Below are 17,193 nucleotides of genomic sequence, written 5' to 3' on the forward strand. Positions count from 1 at the left end.
TCATGCCAGAGGGGGTCAACTCACAACCTGACCCAGGGTTGATTGGGAGGCGGGGGTGTTTAACTTCTGGCCAGATGCACTGCACCCCCTGCCTGGCCTGAGCCACCAGCCCCTCCAATGCTGAGAAGGGGACTGAGCACTTCCATCCTGGCACCCCTAACCCACACATGGGCTCAGAGCCCTGTCCAAACATACAGCAATGTGTCTACAGGAATCACTCCAGAAACCAGGTCTGATGCAGCTCTGCAGAGGGGAGGTGCAGCGCATGGTTGTCTGAGAATGAACTACTGAGTTCAGAAGATTCCCCGCACTTGAACACAGGACGTTCTTACGGTTGTTCTCACCTTTGCAAAGCTTTATTTAAGGACGCACACACAGGCAGGCAACAGGACAGAGCAGAGAGGATGATCACTTCACAGTGGCTCTAGCCTGAAGCCCTCACCAGTTCTCCTGGCCCCGGAGTGTCCCAATCTCGGGGATGCGATAGCTTGTGCTGGGCTCCACGCAAGTCAGATCTCTTGCCAGGGTAGAGGAACTCCCCGTAACTTGAGAATATACAGCTTGTATGGTCTGGAATAAATAAAGTTATTTCAAGGTAAGAATTTGGGGATGAGTTGTGATCTAACACCTTTGATCTAACACATTCTACTGTACTACAACGGTCTACTATCTAGGTTCATGGTTCAGTCACGCTCACAGAGCAAAAAGCTACATGCTCTTTCACCGGCCGACTATGGAGTCGGCATACAAAACTCTTGCTATGAGCATTAAGCAAAACCCTTACTGTTACAATGGTGCTGTTGGCTTTGTATTGAGACCCTGTCTACTCCAGCCGCTTTGGGGGACCCAACTGTCTTTCTGGGCAACTGGGCGTTTGATCTGCCATGATGCATTGGGGAACATTGGCACCAAGTAGTGGCCTGAGTTGGGACTAAAGGACACAGGCAGAGCAAGGCTTAGTCATCAGACAAGCCGTAAGGACAGGCTGGCTCCTCTTGTACCCTCCAGGGGACCCACATGCAAAAGTCTCCTCCCAGACTGCCTGCTTAAATACAGGTCTGAGCCCCGGAGCCTGAGTCCCAGCCCAGCACTCACCCTGCCCACTCCTGCCTGCTGGGAGATTAATTTCTTCTGAGGCACAGGATGGAGACTCCCCTGCTACTTCTTGCCCTGTTCTACACTTTCACCTGTGAGTGTGCCAGGGGCAGGGGGCATGAAACACAGCAGGGAAATGGATGTGTTCAATAGCTAACTCACTCCCTGCCTATTTTTTTTTTTCCAGGTGCCACCTCGGCAGTGACACTGGTGGAGTCTGGCACAGGGATGGTGAAGCCTGGACAGACCCCGACCCTGACCTGTGCTGTCTCTGGTGCCTCCATTTCTGATTCAGGCTATGCTTGGGACTGGGTCCAGCAGCCTGCTGGGAAAGGGATGGAGTGGGTAGCACAAATCTATCCTTACAATTGGGGCACAAACTACAACCCATCTCTCCAAAGCCGAACCACCATCTCTGGAGACACATCCAAGAACCAGATCTCCTTGCAGCTGCGCTCTCTGGCAGCGGCAGACACCGCCACGTATTTCTGTGTGGGGAGGACACAGTGTCACAGAGCAGAGCAGGGGCTGCACAAAAAGGGGAAGCTTTTCTCACACACATGCCCCAGGCCTTTTGAGAGCAGACCTGCCATTAGATCCTGGGAGAAATACTGTCTGGAGAGGAAGCAGAGTTATCTCAGGGGAATCACGAGGGATAAATCCCTTCCACACCCAGCTCTGCACAGACACAGATGGGAAAAGGCAGGAGATTAGAGGGGCACAAGTCAATTGTCAAAAAGCATCTACACACCTCAGCTGCCTAAAATCCATGGAAATCAGAGGAGCTGGCACTGATCCTGGCCAGCTCCACTTCAAGCCCAGCTACCAGCCAGACATCAACACTCCTCCAGGCACCAGCCTTCCCATGAAGCCAATGGGGACCAGGGCTGAGGCAGCTCTCATGTCCCACAGACGACTGCACTGACACCCACAGCACCAGCCTCCAGCCCAGACCCCCCAAGGCAGCTCTCGGCTCCAGGCAGGCCCTCACCCCCTCCACCCTGGGGCTGCTTCCTTGCCTCCCACTGCTGGAAACCCATCCTGCATCCCACAGGGCAGGCAGCTGAGCCTCCCAGAGCTGGCACTGCCCAGGTGTAAGTGCTGCTACCCAGCAGTCTTGTGTCTCGCAACAAGCATGGGGAGGGAGGGAGGGAGACTGGGACAGAGCAGCCTTTCTGGCCAAGGTCTGAATCACATCATGCAGCCTCTGGCACAAGGGGAGACCAGGAGAGGCCCACATGGCAAATCCTGGGCCAAGGGCTCCTGCATAAATACTGTCCCTTCCTCCAACAGTGAAGCCCAGGCACTTCCAGACCCCCCACCTCCCTCCTCCTGCCCCATCCCTCCACCCTGACCTTGCCCCTGAGCCAGCGCTGGTGGAGGTGCAATTCCTACGCCCAAGGAAAAGGCTGGGCCAGGGCCGGCAGCTGCCAGGGGAGATTTCCTGGGATCCCAGGGGCTGAAGCAACAATCCCTGACCAGGTTGGGGGGGGGGGGGGCCTGCTCCATGCCCACATAACCCTGCCCCATGGGGAGGCTCATAGGGAGCCGACGGGAACAGTCCCCACTGGGAGACTCGTCACAACACACAAGCTCAGGGAGTTTCTGGGATGAGGCCAACAAGGCCCCTAAACCTCCATGTCGCTTCAGCCAGCAGCCCCCTGCCATCGTGCTGCATTTCCCCCTCACGCCGTGGGATTCTCCTCTCTGCACAACCAGCCCCATCACAAATCCAGTTGATCTTAATGGCTACCAGAGAAAAGAAAATCATCTACCTCCTCCAATCCACCAAGGCCCCCAAATCCATAGCCGTCACTCAGGACCTTCCTTCCTGCTTCTGTATGTCATCAGGCATTTCAAACCTACCTTGGGAATGCTTGCCACATTGATCCTAAAGGTTGTTATGGAACTAGGGGAGTTTGGCAGGGTTGACTGTAACTGATCCTTATCTTTTCCAGGTGTCCAGTCCCAGGTTCAGAGTTATAAGTCTGGCCCTGGGGTGGTGAAGCATGGGGAAACCCTCAGCATGACCTGCACCATCACTGGTGGCTCAGTTACTAGCAGTTCCTGGTGGAACTGGGTCCGGCAGGCTCCTGGCAAAGGGCTGGAGTGGATGGGGATGTGGACTGGTAGCACATACTACCACACAAATTTCCAGAACAGAATCACCATCTCCGTGGACTCATCCAGCACCAAGTACTACCGGCGGCTCAGCTCCCTGACAGCTGCAGACACTGCCATGTATTACTGTGCCAGAAACCAAGGTGCCACAGAGCAGGGCAGGCTCTGCACGGAAACAGGAATGGGATTCTGATCAGGCAGCCCTGGCAATGTCCCTTCTGACACAGAGACATGCAGGAAATACAAGAACAAGAGCAAGCCCAGCATGGGACTCCTCAGGAGCTCAGCCCAGAGGGGGTCAACTCCCAAACAGAGGCAGGGCTGGTGGGGGGTGGTGTATGACACCTGTGCCCATGCTGGAAAAGGGACACCTCTGAGCTCTCCGCACTACCAGCCTGGAGCCCTCATACCCATCTGGGCACCGGCCTGTTCAGCCCTGCTCCTGGTTAAACAGTAGCCCGTGGGTGCCAGAGCTTCAAGCCTATCTGCTCACTGCCCTGTGGGCTCAGAAAACACTGGGGCAGTGACTGGGGCTGGGAACACAGAGCAGTTCCCTGGAGACAGCGCAGCACAGCCCAAACCCCTGGGAATGAAAGGCTACTGCAGAGGTCAGCATGGACCTGCCTCCAACCTGGCCTCAGTCATCTGGTGCTGCTGGGACTGGTCCTGCTGCAGCATTTCATCTGTGCATGTGTTCACTTCTACTCTTATGGTGCTGCACGCAAGAGGGATGGGGACACACGCACAGTACTGCAAAGTCCTCCAGACCATAAGCAAATGCCTGCATTAACCCCCTCAACCCTGAGATTCTCTCTCTCTGCACAAACAGCCCGAGCACAAATCCATTCAAGTTCTGTATCACATCCTCAGCTACCGTGAAACAAGCCGTCACTTCTAATCCAGAGCAGGAACCTTCTCAATAAGACCAGGCACCCCCAAGATGCGGGGCTCAGAGAAAGGCTATCACAAGTCCACACCAGGAAAGGGGCTGGCCCCTGCAGGGAAGGAAAGGCCCGAAGTTTGAAAAGATTCATTTTGACAACCCCTGAGCCATAAAGAATTTCCAAACCCGCTCTAGGGCTTTATCTGCTTCCCCAAGTTCCTGTTAATCAATGGACAGATACATGTTCTGTCCAATGAAACCTGAAAAGGCCCTTAAAAAACAAAACCAGGAAAACGGTGGACCCCATTTCCTGCTTAATGCCTGGAAGCTTCTTCCTTAAACAGCAACCTGGCCCTCAGAGCCTCAGCATCTCCCCAGACCTGTTTAGTCCTGCCTGCCAGGGACACCAGACATCAATCCCAATGAACATGACCCCGGTGCTGGTTTTGCTGTCCCTCCTGGCAGCCCCTCTGGCTGAGCATTTCCTGCACTGGTGGCAGGCGGATGCAGGGACAGGGTTCATTAGCTAAAGCCATGGTCGTTTCTCCATTAGGATGTCAGCATCCTCTGCACTGAACCCCAGCGCTCATCTCCTGACTTCTAGCAAAGATTCATTAGCTGCCATCTCCCATCACAATAGCACTCGTACAGTCGGACCCACCTCCCAGAATCCACAGTCTGCACCCGGGCGGGCCATGGTTTCTCTCTTCTCCCCAAGACCAAGGTCATGCCCAAGATCATAAGCCTCCTCTCTACACAGCCAGGTCTCTGCCATCCATGTGAACTCTTCTGTCCCTCCTGGGCTCTGAATCCCCTGCCAAAGACAAATCCCACTTGGCCCCACAACACGTGGCTTCCACTTCCTCAGCCCAGCCCATGGGAGTCAGGACATGACTGAAGTGTCACTGCTCAGCACGCTCCCTGGCCACGCTGTATCCAGACCACTCAGAGCCAGTGTGAGGCAAGGCACAGGGGGAGAGGTGCAGTCCCCCTGTTCATGGTAGACCCCAGCCTAGAGAAAGGGCCCCTGGGAGATCATCCCTGCCTCCAGAGACAGGATCTCTGAGATCCCCTGCCTCCCTCCCACGTCCAACTCTCCTTCTCCAGCAGAGAAGTGCCATGTTTCTGGGGGTGCTCAGTGACCGCAGCATCCTCTTGCCTGTCTCATGAAGAGGACACTGGTCCCACAGGGGATATTGCACTCCCAGCTTGGCCCCTCTTGTACCCTCCAGGGGACCCACATACAAATGTCTCCTCCCAGACTGCCTGCTTAAATACAGGCAGAAGTCCCAGAGCTTCAGTCTCAGCCCAGCCTTCACTCTGCCCCCTCCTTCCTTCTAGGAGATTAATTTCTTAGGAAGCACAGGGTGGAGATTCCCCTGCTGCTCCTTGCCCTCTTCTCATCTCTCACCTGTGAGCGTCCCTGGGGCAGGGAGCAAGATAAACAGCCGAGAAATGGATGAGTTTGGTAGTTAACTCACTCCCTGCCTTAATTTTTTTCCAGGTGCCACCTCGGCAGTGACACTGGTGGAGTCTGGCCCAGGGGTGATGAAGCCTGGACAGACCCTGGCTCTGACCTGTGCTGTCTCTGGTGTCTCCATTTCATATGCAAACTATGCTTGGGAATGGGTCCGTCAACCTCCTGGGAAACGGCTGGAGCAGGTAGCAGGAATCTATCCTAATGAAGGGAGCACATGGTTCAACCCATCCCTCCAGAGCCAAACCACCATCTATGCAGACAAATGCAAGAACCAGTTCTCCTTGCAGCTGCACTCCCTGGCAGCAGCAGACACTGCCACGCATTTCTGTGCCAGGAGGACACAGTGACACAGAACGAGCAGGGGCTGGAAAAAAAAAGGGGAAGCTTTTCTCACACACATGCCCTAGGCCTTTTGAGCAGACTTGCCAATAGATCCTGAGAAAAATGCAGCCTGTAGAGGACACAGAGTTATCTCAGGGGGATCAGGAGGGATAAATCCCTTGTATACCTAGCTCTTTGGTCTTATTACAGCGGGTATGAAAAGGCAGGAGAGGAGATAGCCATGAAAAAAATTTTAAAAAATCTCTTCACAGCTCGGCTGCCTAAAATCCACAGAAATCAAAAAATGTGGCTCTGATCCTTGCCACTGCCATTTAAATCCCAGCTACTAGCCAGACATGCTGAAATCCCCCACGCACAGAGGAGATGGCAGCCCCAGCACTTCCCTGCTGCCCCAGCGCTCCCCTGTGCCCTCTCACTGAGCACTGCTGCCTGAAACAGCCCTCGACAACATGGTAACAAGCATCACAAATTAAAGCAACTTCCCCTTAGGGATTTCTCCTACACCCAGGACAAACCACTTCTGACCCCCTACTCGGCACAAAGACACTAACCAGATCCACCAGGCCCCATCTCTATAGCCACCTCCAGGCACTGCTTCTCCATGCAGGGGCAGAAACAGATGTGAGCTAGTGCGCCAAGGAGAGACTGGCCTGGATGCATAGGGACACACTGGAAAGCAGGGTATCGAGCAGCCTGGGCAGCGGGTTCTGTACAGAAACAGGGTTGTGGATCAGCCAGGACAGTCTAGTGGGCACAACGGCTGTGTCCCCCATGTCCCTCCCCTCAACATGTATGAAACATGGCAAAGTGCCCCACACATGTACCTCTGAAAGAAGTGCCATGCCTGATAGCTCCCTAGTTTTACCTACATGGTCCTGGGACCTCATGTTGTGGGAGGAGGACATTCACTGCAGGCATCTGTATGACACCGTGTGTGACTGAAGCCCAGCCTCTTCAACCACAGAGCCCAACAAGGCACGTACTCCGCACACTCAGGGCCCTGCCCCTTCCTTCGAGCCGTTTCTGCCTCTCTTGTGCCCAGCCAGCCGCTCCCTCCCTGAGCCTGTAGCTCTTCCCAGGGCATCTATTCCCTGTCAGTATGGCAGCAAGGTGCTGTGTGTCTTAGTCACAGCTATGGAAACCGCTGTTGGATGGTCACAGTTTCTCTCTTCTCCCCAGAGCCCTGGTGAAGCCCAAGCTGATAGGCCTTCTCTATACATGTTCAGGTCTCTGCCTTCATTGTGAGCTATGTTTCCCCTTTTGGGCCCTGCCTCTCCTGCCAAAGATGAGCCCTACATGGCCCCTGAACCCACAGTTCCTGCCTACTCAGACCAGGCCATGGGAGTCAGGACATAACTGTACAGTGTTACTGCTCAGCACGTTCCCCGGGCACGTTGTAATCAGGGGACTCGGAGCCAGCGTGTGAAGCAGCCACTGCGGCATGAAACAGCACAGGGAGAGAGGTGTGGTTCCCCAAGTCATGGTAGACCCCAGCCTAGAGACAGGTCCCCTGGGAGATTTTCCCCGACCTGAAGTGAGGGGATCTCTGGGATCCCCTGCCTACCTCCTGCTCGCGACTCTCCTTCTCCAGCAGAGAAGTGCCATGCTTCTGGGCATGCTCAGTGAGCACAACATCTGCCTGCCTTTCACATGAAGCAGACACTGGTCCCACAGGGGATATTGCACTCCCAGCCTGGCTCCTCTTGTACCCTCCACGGGACCCAAATGCAAATGTCTCCTCCCAGACTGCCTGCTTAAATACAGGTCTGAGCCCCGGAGCCTGAGTCCCAGCCCAGCACCCACCCTGCCCGCTCCTGCCTGCTGAGAGATTAATTTCTTCTGAGGCACAGGATGGAGACGCCCCTGCTACTTCTTGCCCTGTTCTACTCTTTCACCTGTGAGTGTGCCAGGGGCAGGGGGCATGAAACACAGCAGGGAAATGGATGTGTTCAGTAGCTAACTCGCTCCCTGCCTTTTTTTTTTTTCCAGGTGCCACCTCGGCAGTGACACTGGTGGAGTCTGGCCCAGGGGTGGTGAAGCCTGGAGAGACCCTGACCCTGACCTGTGCTGTCTCTGGTGCCTCTTTTTCAAGCTATGTTTGGAACTGGATCCGGCAGCCTCCTGGGAAAGGGCTGGAGTGGGTGGCATACATCTATCTTTACAATGGGGACACAAAATACAACCCGTCTCTCCAGAGCCGAACCACCATCTCTGCAGACAAATCCAAGAGCCAGTTCTCCTTGCAGCTGCGCTCCCTGGCAGGGGCAGACACTGCCATGTATTTCTGTGCTGGAAGGACACAGTGACACAGAGCAGAGCAGGGGCTGCACAAAAAGGGGAAGCTTTTCTCACACACATGCCCCAGGCCTTTTGAGAGCAGACTTGCCATTAGATCCTGGGAGAAATACTGTTTGGAGAGGAGGCAGAGTTATCTCAGGGGAATCGGGAAGGATAAATCCCTTCCACACCCAGCTCTGCACAGACGCAGGTGGGAAGAGGTGGGAGATTAGAGGGGCACAAGTGGGTTTTCAAAAAACATCTTCTCAGCTCACCTGCCTAAAATCCATGGAAATCAAAGGAGCTGGCACTGATCCTGGCCAGCTCCACTTCAAGCCCAGCTACCAGGGAGACAGCAACTCTCCTCCAAGCACCAGCCTTCCCATGAAGCCAATGGGGACCAGAGCTGAGGCAGCTCTCACTTCCCACAGATGACTGCACTGACACCCACAGCACCAGCAAATCCTTGCCCAAGGGCTCCTGCATAAATACAGCCCCTTTCTCCCACAGCAAAGCCCAGGCATTTCCAGACCCCCCCACCTCCCTCGTCCTGCCCCATCCCTCCACCCTGACCAGGCCCCTGAGCCAGCACTGGTGGAGGTGCAATTCCTACCCCCAAGGAAAAAGCCTGGGCTAGGGCCAGTGCCTGCCAAAGGATATTTCCTGGGATCCCAGGGGCTGAAGCAGCAATCCCTGAATCGGTTGGGAGCAGTTACTGAACCATGCCCACATAACCCTGCGCCATGGGGAGAGTCATCACAACACACAAGCTCAGGGAGTTTGAGACGAGGCCAGCAAGGCTGCTAAATCTTTGTGTTGCTTCAGCCAGCAGCCCCTGCCATCGTGCTGCATTCACCCCTCACGCCGTGGGATTCTCCTCTCTGCACAACCAGCCCCATCACAAATCCAGTCGACTGCTGTATTCCCCCCCTCAGCTCCTGTGAAACAAGCCATCACTTCTACTCCAGAGCAGGACCCTTGGGAATAAAACCAGGCCCCCCAGGGCTCTGGGGCTCACACCCACAGTCACAAGACCACACCAGGGAAGGGGCTCTTCCAGACCAGCTCTAGGGCTTTATCTGCTTCCCCAGATTTCTGTTATCAATAAAAAGATGGATGTTGTGTCCAGGGAGACTTGAGAAAACCGTGTTTATAAAACAAGCACAGGTAAATGGTGGACCCCTTTTCCTGCTTAAGTTGCCTACTTAAACAGCACCCAGACTCTCTGAACCTCAGCATGTCCGCAGACCCAGCCCATCCTGCCTGCTGGGGACACGGGGCATCAACCACAATGACCATGACACTGGTGCTGGTTTTGCTTTCCCTGCTGGCTACCTGTGGCGGGCCAGTAGAGGGATTTCCCGAGTTTAGCCTCCCACCTCGCTACGCCCGTCCACCTTCCAAACTCCAAGTGCCTCTCCAGGGGTGCCTAAGCCCTGGCAGACTCCCTTTCAAGATCCACTGCAGACTCCGGGGGCAATCTGTGCTACCACCACTCCAAGAAGGGACTGTCTGGGTCCTGTGTCCTCCGGGAAACACAGGCCTAGTAGTCCATTGGGTACTCAACCCAATACAAGAACTTGGGGCACTTCTGCGTGCTGGGGGCCAAAAAGGACAGTCTCCCTTAGTCTGCTGAGACAAGGGGCCTCCTAGGCGTAATTAAATCCACCCCTCAATAAGTCTCCTACACCAGTCACAAAGAACGTTATTGCTCCCAACAGGATGAGGTAGAATAGGGTAAGAGGTAGAGCACTATCAAGGAATTACCATTGAGCAAAACAGTCTGGCTGAGGTAGCCGTTCGATACACAAATGCATCACTGTGAGCTGACTAGCTCTCTAGAAACATTTACAAGTATCATTCAGAAGATGGTAGAGACTTGGCTCGGAGATTTCCAGAGAGAGAGAGCGTTTCAGATGGATCAGACTCTCTCCCTGTGTCCTGATGCTTGGGCCATGCCGGAAAAATGGCTTCTCCTGCTCCTGTCCCAGGGAGTCTCGTGCCACTTTCATCATGTCAATTAGTTTCTGATGAAAGATAAGCACATACTCCACCACGGAGGTCTTTGTGAAAGAGATTTTCCCTTCCCACTCCTCTCTCACCAAATCGAGAGGACCTCAAACTCACTTCCCAAACATCAACTCAAACGGCAAGAACCTGTGGACTCCTGGGGGACCTCCCGATAGGCAAAGAGCAAATGCAGCAGTTTTTTATCCCAGTCATCGGGATTCAAGTCCACATAGGCCTTTAGCATCCCTTTCAAGGTCCCATTAAACCTTTCCACCAGCCCATTTGGTTGAGGACAGTAGGCTGTGGTCTTAAGGTGTTTTATCCCACAGCACTCCCACAAGCACTTCATCACCTCAGCCAGGACGTTCCCACCCTGTCAGTCAAGATCTCAGAGGGGAAACCCAGCTGGAAGAAGATCTTAGTTGGGGCATCCTCAACTACAGGTGCCTCGGTGAAGGTTAAGGCAACAGCCACGGGGTACTGTGTCGCAAAGTCCACCAAAGTCAGGATATATTTCTTCCCTCTGTGGGTCCGATGTCTCAGCAGGCCCACAATGTCTATACCCACTCTTTGGAAGTGTTGATCAATGATCGGGAGGGGCGGTAGGGGAGCTCTTTGTTTGTCCCCACTCTTGCCCTTCTGCTGACACGTCTCACAGGATTTGCAGTAGTCCGTCACGCTCTGGGCTATTCTGGGCCAATAGAAGTTCACCTGCAGCTGCTGGCGAGTCCATTCCCTGCCCATGTGACCGGTGGTACAAGATAAATCATGAGCCATGGAAAGCAATTGTTGCCTGAACTTCCGAGGTACTATGAGCTGGCGACAGGGCTTCCAGGTCTCGGCCTGGTTCTTCACTATCCACAACCGATAAAGGAGTCCCTTGTCCCAGACCACCTGTTCCTTCTTTTCTGGGGTGAACTCCATCTCTGACTCCCGAGCCCTCTGCCAGAGTTCCTCCAAGCTGGGGTCTGCTAGAACCTCCTGCCTGAACTCTGCTTGCCCCGCTAGGCAATCAAGAAGGAGTTTGGCTGCTCCTGCAAGGAGTGCACCCCCACCCTCAGGGGTTTCCTCGGATTCCTCCCTTAGAGTCTAGACTCCCTCTGCCACTGATGGACTAGCCTCCTCCCTGAGACTGTTACTTAACCCACCCTCAGGGCTGCTAGTTCCTTCAGGGACTGGTGTGCGATCACAGTCCGCAGGAGTCTCTCCCACTGCAGCCAATGGTGTGGCTGTCTCTTGGGGAGTTTCTAACCCTCCCCCTTTAGCCTTTCAGTTCTGTTGGCGGGTCACCGCATTCATACAACAGGGCTCCATGAGCTCATTCCCTCCCGTTTGTAGGAGTTTGAGGCTCAGAATATGTCACCCCACCAAAATGGATATAGTGGCCTCTTCCAGCATCCTCAGGTCTACGCAAGTTCCACAACCTGTCCACTCGATGGGGAGGCAGGCCACAGGCACCTTGAAGGTCTAGGACCCGACCCCTTTGACGGTGAGCATCCTCCCTGGGACCATCTCTGCGGGTGCAACCAGCTTGGGGCTGCCATGTCACTAATCAGCGCCAGAGTCCAGCTCCCCAACAAGGGTTCTCCCCTTCACCACTATTTCTGTTCAGTGAGAGGCCGTCACCTCCTCTGGGTTTGTGATCTTGTAGCAACAAGTATGCCCCTCAGGAGTGACTCGGGTCCTCTGCCGCACTGTCCTGCCTCTGTCCCAGAGAACAGAAACACCGTGACTGTGCAGTTAGTGGAGCACAAGGTCTATAGCACAAAAAGATGTTACCACATCTGGAGCACTCAAAGTCTGGCACCTCCTATACACACCCTGGGGAAGCCACATGCAAACCCCTGCTCAGGGCTGCCTGGTTAAATTGCAAGCCTCCATCCCTGGAGCCTCAGTTGCTTCCTAGCCCCAGCCCTGCTTGCTAGGAGCTTCTTAACTTATGAAAGCCATCATGAAGTCTCCCCTTCTGCTTCTTGCCTTGATCCCTCCTCTCTCTTGTGAGTGTCCTGGGGGCAGGGGGCAATGTTAGTAACCAGCAAAGGGACTGGTTCACTGACTAACTCTCTCCTTTCTCTGTTCCTTTTTTGCAGATGTTCTCTCTGCAGTGACAGTCTGGCCCAAGGGTGGCCTTGAGAAACCCTCCCCTGACCCACACTGTCTCTGATTACTCCATCAGCAGTGGCTACAGCTGGCACTGGATCTGGCAGCCTCCTGCAAAAGGGCTGGAGTGGATGGGATTTGTTCATGCAGACAACAGTAACATGGGCTCTACCTCAGCTGTGAAAAGCCAACTCGCCAATTCTGCAGATGCTTCCAAAAACCATTTCTCCTTCCAGCTGCATTCCCTAGTAGCTGCAGGCACCGCCACATATTACTGTGGCAGGGAAGGCACACGGTGACACGGAGCAGAGCAAAGACTGCACGCAAAGGAGAAGCAGGTTGTGCACAGCTCTCTCAGGGACATCTCAGTCTCCTACCCTGCACTGATGCCCTGCTCAGCAGCAGCCAAGTGAGGGGGCTGAGCGCAGATGATGCCCCAACCCACAAAGCTCTGACTGCCCCTCCCTTATTTGCTTCCTGTCCCCAGGCACTGGATCATTCTGGACATCAAGGGACAAATCTCCAAAATGTTGAATGCATCAGTCTCCTGCTCCTTAGATTATGCTTATCGTGAACATGTGCCTGGTGCCCCAGATGCCATTCCCCAGGAAGCTCTCCCTATGTGGGCACACTAAGCAGCCACTTCCAGGACTCAGCCGTCCCAGTCACTCCAAGCAGCAGGGGAACATCAGACAGGATCTCATTCCAGAAGCCCTATTTATTCCTTTCTGACCCCTGAGCTCTACTCCCAGGCCATGCAGGGACATCCCAGATGGGCAATATCCTGCAGGCCCCAGGCTCAGAGCAGCAGAGCTCTGTGTCCCTATGGTCCAAGAGACCAGTCCCAAGATGCCATTGAGACAGTGTCTCACACCATAGAGCTGGGCACTCCAGGGAACAACCTGCAGGGGACCCAGGCACTTGGTGAGACACTGGCAACTTCTGGGGAGAGACTCTGCTAGCACTGACTTCTCATCTAGGCAGCACACTGGAGGCTGGGACCTCCCTGTTGGGCACAGAGCCCTGTTCATATGGGATGATCCCTGAAGGCCCTCTCACCCATGCCCAGGCCTCCTCTAACACAGGGTGGTTTCCAAGCCTCTTGGGGCCACTAGGAATGACCTACCCATCTAGGGTCATCTTGGATCTCTGACAACAGTTTCTGCCAGCTCTGAATCAGATTTAAAGCACTGTAACAGGCTGGAGTCCCAGGGGTGGCCTTGGCGCACACTGGTGGCTCTGCAACCACGCCCTAAACCTGGTTTTGAGGCTCTAGCTTCATTTGTCCCTTCAAGTCACCAAGCCCCTGGCTCCTGTATTACTGGGCCCTGGCCCCTGTGTGGCTATGCCCCTTTGGCCCTGGGCCCCTGCCCTCTGCATAGCTGCACCTCTTTCAGATGCCAATCTGCACTCAATAAGCACTCAAGCCCTGAGCCTGCCTCTGGCAAGGCTCAAGACAGGAAAATGTCCCCCCGGACACTAATGAGGCTTCCAACTTCCCTATAGCCTCATCCACAAAATACCAGTTAAGCAATAACATAAAATCATAAGTCTTGGGCTATAACATAACCAGCCATGGAGACCACATTCTGCCTCTTTAAAAAGCAAACTTCATGCTAGGACAACATATGTCTTAGTCCTAGATATCTTTTAGGTTCTTGAAGTCTTACTATCCTTGTAAGCAACAATGCAGGCAACCAAACATTTCTAGGCAGCCCTCCAAGGCAGATACTCCTTCCCTGTCCAGTGGGTCTTCAGTCCCACTGGACAGACAGGGGAAGCCAGCGGGCAGCCGGGGGAAGAGTGCCTCTGCTAGCCCCAGCTATGAGCTTATGGGCAGGGGCAAAATTTGGCCTGAGGGCCAGATGAGGCCCCCCAGAGCATTCTATCCAGCCCACGGGGCTCCTAAAAAAATTTAGAAAATTAATATTTATCTGCCCCTGGGCTGCCTGTCATGCGGCCCTCAATGGCTTGCCAAAACTCAATAAGTGGCCCTCTCCCCAAAATAATCACCCGCCCCTGGCTTATATGCTCTCCTGGTCCTGCCTTGGTCCAGTCATCTGACTGCCTACAGGTGCTGGCTAATTATCCCATTACAGCAGCTGCTGCTGCTGCTGCCCCACGCCTGCCTTCAGAACTGCCTGGCTGGGCTGCTTTTCCTCTTTATACAAGCACCTTCACATGAGGAGCTCAAGAGACTCCTGAACTTTAGCTAATTGGGGATCTGAACTTCCCCAATTTGGCTCTGTTGCAGACTGAGGCATAACTTACAGAGAAGAGAGACAAGTTCTTTTCTCCACTGACACTGTCATAGCTGAGACTTTGTCTTCTCTAACCATATTTATCTAGAGGAATTCACAGGCCTAATGGAGTTCAGTGTTCAGTTCCCACAGTCCATTATGGATTTGGTGTCTGAATCCCTTTGGTAGCCTCAGCAATCCCTTCCCATGCTGAGCTCCCTGTCCTGCCTCATGGGGGTGTTTCTCTTTGCACAGACCTCCCAGTCCAGGCAAAAGTCAAATGTTTTCAGCTCTCATTCCTGCAGGTGAGCCCACATGCAAATCCCTGTCCCCAGGCTTCTGATTAAATACAGACCCTTGCTCCAGGAGCCTCAGTCCCTGCCCAGACCCCTCCTGCCTGTTGAGGCATCTCACCCATCCCATGGCACTAGGAATGGAATTGCTTGGGCTTCTCCTACTTCTGGTTTCTGCCCCCACCTGTGAGTGCTGAGGGGTCAGGGAGTGAAAGAGGGGCAAAGCCATGGATTGGTATAGTAGATAATGATTCCCTGACTTCATTTTCCTGTTCACAGGCGTTCTTTCTGAAATTCAGCTGGTGGAGTCTGGCCCAGGGGTGGTGAAACCTGGAGATACCCTCACCCTGACCTGCACTATCTCTGGTTACACCATCACTGGTGGTATCCCCTGGAACTGGATACGGCAGGCTCCTGGGAAAGGCCTGGAGTGGATGGAACGGGAATACTACAGCAACTCCGCTTGGAAAACAGACTATGCCTCTTCTCTGAAAAGCCGAATCAGCATTTCTGCCGATTCCTCCAAGAACCAGGTCTCCCTACAGCTGCGCTCCCTGACCGCCTCAGACACTGCCATATATTACTGTGCCAGGGGATACACAATGACACAGAGCAAAGAAAGGGCTGGACAAAAAGGGGAAGCTCTTTCCACACTGACAGTCACAGACTTTTTCCACTCTTCTTCTTGTGAATCAGTGTAAGTGCATCGCTCACAGGGCGGGAATTCAGGATTGGGAAAGGAGGGAACAGAAAAGCACCTACCTCCCAGGGCTCTGGACAGAGATATGAAGAAACAACCTGGTCAGGTCTAATTCAAACAGGTACAAGGAGAGAAGTGATGCCCGTGAATCACTGCCCATAATCACATAGACATATATACACATGTGCATGTAAACTTGCGCGCGCGCACACACACACAATAAACCACAAAATAAACCAAAAACCCTCCAGAAATCCACACATACACAAAATCAAGAAGCCTCCAAGTGGCATTCAAAATCCAAAACCCTCCAGACACCCCCCCCCCCCCAGCTTCAAAATGCCAGTTCCCCAAACAAAGCAACCCAAAGCACAGGAGGCTAAGTATATCCTGGAGACAGAGGCAGGAGGCTCTAGGAGAACAGGTGCAGCACAACCAGCAGCAGGAAATGGTTCACAGTCTCCTCAACAAGGCAAAGACAGTCGTAGGATACAATAAGCGTGATATGTTCGGGGGAGGACGAGGAGGTGTCTCATGTCAAATCAGCCAAATCAATTCTGAATTCTATCAAGTGAGCAGAGCTCAATCATTCAAGTCCGTGTGGTGCTACCACTGGCAAGTCTCCTCTCTCCTAGACTCTTCGCCCTGGGGCTTCAGATACTGCCAAATCCATGGCAGGCATCCTATGTACAGGTCCCTAAAACCTGGAGGCTTCAGGGTCCTCTAGTCTCACTTGCTCCTAGCCAAAAGGCCAAAGAAGTGGAAAGCTTTAGTGCACTCTTACAGGGGAGCAACAGACAGATCTTCACCCTTAACTACACCAAGTCATTTAATGCCAGGAAGGAGGGGCACCTGGGTGGAAACCTTCATCACGGTATGTCCCCTGCCAGGTAATAAGGGAGACACCTATGAGTGACAGGGGATGGTGCATTGGCTAAGATGGGTTAAAGGAGTCAGTGGCCCTAGTGCAGTGCCACAAAATGAGCTAATGGATTAAATAAACCCTAACATGCAGGAGCACATTCAGCATTTTCCAAAGCAGGGTGCAGGAACAGCCTGCAACGGTGTCTGCACCCCTTTATCCCAGCTTCCTCTGCCCCAGCAGTTCAGGCAAACCAGGTTGAGGGAAACTCTTGGGAGTTTTTCACAGTCTAAAGCAGGTAAAAATACTGCCACCTTGCCCTTCCTGCACAGAGGTGGCCTTCTCCCTTCCTCTCACCCCCACCCCCACTCCCCTGCCTGCCCCTGCTGCATTCCCCATGGTTGGGGGGGCAGAGAAGTGCAGATCAAGGGGGGCAGGGGTGGGGGGCTGGGCTCAGCTGGGGAAGGGAAAGTGGCAGCAAGGCAATTGAAGTGTCTCCCCTCACCCTACCCATCACAGCACAGGGAACGGGAACCCCTACAACTCTCTGCCCTTGCGCCCAGCCTCAGCTGAGTCCAGCCCCTGTGCAGCATACAGGAATGGTTGCAGTGCTTCTGCGCCCCTACAGGAGGGAAAGGCAGGTGGGAGATGGGAAGGAAGGGTGAGGATGCAGCCTTTCTTTGAGCTGGATGGGGAAGGGAGAGAGGATTTTCACCCGCTTGAGGAATTTAAGAAGACAAGGTCCTTTCTCCATTGCTAACAATTTCTTCCTTATGATTGCAATTATCTT

At 53.9% G+C, this 17,193-nt stretch overlaps 1 long non-coding RNA gene across 3 annotated transcripts in view; it reads right to left on the reverse strand.

Moving 5' to 3' along the window:
* Window positions 1-338: 338 nt before the first annotated feature.
* LOC132251345 (uncharacterized) overlaps window positions 339-17,193 on the reverse strand; it is an 85,316-nt gene continuing 68,461 nt past the window's right edge. For all 3 annotated transcript variants that reach the window (XR_009463320.1, XR_009463318.1, XR_009463319.1), the window contains one exon: window positions 339-570. This is a non-coding gene — a long non-coding RNA (uncharacterized LOC132251345). The remainder of the gene's footprint in view (window positions 571-17,193) is intronic.

The sequence above is a fragment of the Alligator mississippiensis genome, chromosome 7, assembly GCF_030867095.1.
Source record: "Alligator mississippiensis isolate rAllMis1 chromosome 7, rAllMis1, whole genome shotgun sequence".
NCBI lineage: Eukaryota > Metazoa > Chordata > Crocodylia > Alligatoridae > Alligator > Alligator mississippiensis.